Below are 4,195 nucleotides of genomic sequence, written 5' to 3' on the forward strand. Positions count from 1 at the left end.
AGACAACTTTTTGTGGTTAATAACTTCTTCGGTACGCCAAATAAAGCACATTCTCTGCCGCATAAATGTCTTAAGTTACTATATAAACACTACAATTAAACAGCAAACTATCGCATAAATGTTGAACTTGCTATATTACTCGTCGACGAAGATTGTTTATCAACTTTCAATCGCCATTTTTCGTTGCACAGCGCTAGCGCAGTTCCGGCACTTGTGAGCAGGCACAATGTATTTCCAAGTGGAGGGGTGGGCAGGTTGCACGGGATTGCAAACCGCCATTTTTCGTTGCGCAGCGCTAACCCTTCCACTTGGAAATACATTGTCTTCGCTTACTCCCTGGAAATTGCCATAGTACCCTATGTTCTATAGCCCTGCGGCGGAGCAGAGGGCTAGTATAGACTATATACTACAGTTCTAGAGCTACTGTTGTAGTGAAGTTGTAGTACTAATAGAGTACTAAGTAGAGAAACAATCACATTAAGTCATTAAGACTTTCGTAGTAAATACATTTCGTGTTTATTTACCTTCTTTTTTTTATTGAGACGTTCCAAGTGCTTCACTGCCTGTGCCTTAGCTCCAAGAAACGGTCTTTGCTAGGGTTAGGGTACCTAACCTTGGGATTGTGTTAGGGGACCTGTGACTGTGTATATTGACGTTACTCGTTAGTCGTTAGTCACACAGCCTGGTTGGGTTACCTAAATATACCTGTGCCTTAGCCACAAGTTCCCATCTCGCTTAACACTACGTGGCGAGAGGCTCCTCCGCCGTGTAACTAGTCGGAGAGCCTGGTCGGTTTACCTCAGTACCTGTGCCTGTGCCTGTGGAGTGTGGTTGTGGTCCGTACAATTACCATGAATTAGAATTACGGTACATTACCTAAACAATCAGGTTCCTTTCTGTATGTACTCGACTCGACATCATAAAATCCCAGGTAGTTACATGCTGCCTGGATTTCTGCTTCCATTATTAGGACGTGAACTCTATGACAACAAGTGGTTCAGTTGGTTCGTACTCGGACGAACACGAAAACATCAAAAACCGCGGGAAGCACTTCACGATAGGGAGTCACCTGTCGGCCAAAATAGTAACTGCAACACTTCTATAAGCTATGTAGCTAAGACAAAACGACAATATATTATAACAAGGGCCACGTTTTATCCTAGCTAATAACTCACAATAACAATACTTTACACTAATACATAAGAAACGCATCAACCGATATTTCATATAGACTAACCTTCCTGTAATATTATAGTGGAGAATTTCTAACATGTGGCTCGGTGGCCAAGTGGTAAGGCGTTGGTCTCGTAAACCAAAGATCCAGGGTTCAAATCCCTGCCGGGCCTTTCTAAGTTTTGATGCGACGTTTTACTACAGTTACTAGAGCTAACAAAACTACTACGGTCAGCTGGGGCTACTTTAAACAGCGGGCAACCATAGAAATAGATAAATAACCATCTATTATCTATTTCTAGCTATCTTCTATCTATCTATTTCTATGGGGGCAACATTGAACACCCCGGGCCAAAAAAGATGAAATAAGAATTATAGCTACATGGGCAATCTTATTGACAAAATTATTTTTGCATATTTTCTGTTGACGAATAAAATATTTTACAATGTATTTGAATATTTAATACATGAAATAGGAGTACCGCAGTAAATTGCAAATCGCTGACTTGAAATTGTAAAAAAATTAGCATCCTGCAAACTTTCACAAGTACAGACCACACAGAGGTACACACAATGTTCAAAATAGCCCCTACACGGGGGTTTCTTTGAACAAATAAAAATCAAAAAAAATTATCACATCACTTTAACCAATCTGATAATTTATACAACCATTCCTTTGATTCAAGTATAGCCCCAATATAGCTCACCATTCAAAGATTTCATTATACCATATGATAGCCGCGTTCACACGGAGCGAAGGAACTCGGGTCGAAAACGACCTGTGTCGAATGCGTCCCAGGACGAGCGTTCACACGGACGTTTTCTCGGGTCGAAAACGACTCGAGTTCTGGTTCATTTTTGCCGTGTGAACGCGCGACTCGGGTTGGAATTAGTACGTCACAACATGAAAGTAAAAAGAATAGTTGAAAGTCAGTCAGAAGAGTTTGATTGTTTAATTCGCATTGTTCGCTTGGACGCATTGTATTTTTTTCTCAGCTCACAGCTCGCATAGCGTCGTGTGAACGCTCCCTTCAACGACGCTCCGTGTCGTTTTCGACACGGGTCGTTTTCGACCCGAGTTCCTTCGCTCCGTGTGAACGCGGCTCATATGTGCAATGATTTTTAAAAAAATATCTGAAAAGTGTTCAAAGTAGCCCCAGCTACTACTACGGTACTACTACAGGTTCATTCAGAAAGTAATTTTGGCTCGAAAACCTTCATCGGTGCAAAACAATTCGGCCTGTACCCATAGGAGTTCCCTATTATCTACTCCTGATATATATATATATATATATATATATATTATATACATGATTAGCAGCACTGTTCCTATCACTATATCCTATTACCACTATACTTACTATAGATATATATCCTATTGCCCATGGTGTCGTTTCAGCAAAAATTAATAAAGTTTGTACGTACCTACCTTATTTTGATACTTCGAACTCTACCTGAATACTATGCAGGAGTCATAGCTACCCAATATAAGATCAACCGCTTGTCTCTACGATGTTCCTATGCCAAGATATAAATCGATAAAAATCGAGTACTTCTAAATAATCCTAGCGCCATATCAACCAGTAACACGCCTCTCCCGCGTTTAGTGACTGCATAGATATATACAACAAAACATATGTGTTGTATATATATATATGCAGTCACTAAACGCGGGAGAGGCGTGTTATATTACTGGGTGATATGGCGCTAGGATTACCTAGAAGTACACGATTTTTATCGCTTTATATCTCGGCATAGGAACATCGTAGAGACAATTAATTAAGCGGTTGATCTTATATTAGCTATCTATGACTCCTGCATATTCCGGTAGAGAAGTATAAAATAAGGTAGGTAAACTTTATTAATTTTGCTGAAACGACACCATGGTTTGCCAATTTCAGCGTTGTACGCTCTGGGGTTAATGGGCTCTTGATATTATCGACCCGGAGGTGGCCGACAGTTTCTACAAGATGTACCCAGAAGGAATAATTATAGCCATGAAGAGAATGCAGCCACACTGATTTCACATGTAGAGAACGAGTTATATCTGGACTAGCATCATATTAGGTGGCTGACAATGACTCTAACACAGAACCCTTGCCGTATCACAGGTTTAGGGTAACATGCATGCAACCAGTGAGGCAGCATACCACTATCTTCTGAGTAGAAGATTTCACCGCAATAACAGATTACGTTTCTCGGAGTCGGAGAAAAGAACGCATGCACATTAAAACAATGTTCATGAATGCAATGCTGATACCAATTAGTTGTTATATTTAATTACACTCATCACATACATTTGACAATTTCAACACCTTACCTGTAGATATTCCATAAATCATAGTATCATATGTATCTTACTCCTGATATTACATGTACGTTTAATCATGTGTAACAGCTGATTAGTAAGTCTCAGAGTAAAATCAGACAGAATAAAATTACAGCAAATAAATAAAATTATAACCTGCTAACGTGCACGTTTTACAATTATATAAAACTGATGCTATCCTCTGCCTCTAGCACTTTCATCTCTTTCTTCTTTCATACTTGCAGTTGGAAGGCATTAGCAACTTTAGCAAAATTACAGTTTAAAAAAACAGCGATGTAGTTCGAAGCACTATGAAGTAAGAATTACAGAATTTTTTTTTTAGAGTACTTGAACATAAATTACGGACAGTTGCGGAACCATCTGTACAAAAGATGCATGTCCAAAGTTAGCTGATAAGGGGAGTTGCACAAAACTGTTGTCACAAGTGACAGGGTTTTACTTACACGGCATGACCTAGATCATGGGGTCTGTATGCATGCCCATATTTATATACAAACACAGGTTGACAATGGCTGACAGATACATCTACATGGTTAACAGCTGCATCTACATAGTTGACTGTGGTTAGCAGCTGCATCCATGTGGCTGACAGCTGCATCTACATGGTTAACAGCTGCATCTATGTGGCTGACAGATACATCTACATGGTTAACAGCTGCATCTACATAGTTGACTGTGGTTAGCAGCTGCATC

At 39.8% G+C, this 4,195-nt stretch overlaps 1 non-coding gene across 1 annotated transcript; it reads left to right on the top strand.

Annotated features, from left to right (window-relative positions):
• Positions 1-1,274: 1,274 nt before the first annotated feature.
• On the top strand, positions 1,275-1,346 carry Trnat-cgu. Its single transcript has one exon. It is a non-coding gene; the product is annotated as a tRNA-Thr (tRNA).
• Positions 1,347-4,195: the final 2,849 nt, after the last annotated feature.

Source organism: Priapulus caudatus, unplaced genomic scaffold (assembly GCF_000485595.1).
Source record: "Priapulus caudatus unplaced genomic scaffold, Priapulus_caudatus-5.0.1 Scaffold487, whole genome shotgun sequence".
Taxonomy (NCBI): domain Eukaryota; kingdom Metazoa; phylum Priapulida; class Priapulimorpha; order Priapulimorphida; family Priapulidae; genus Priapulus; species Priapulus caudatus.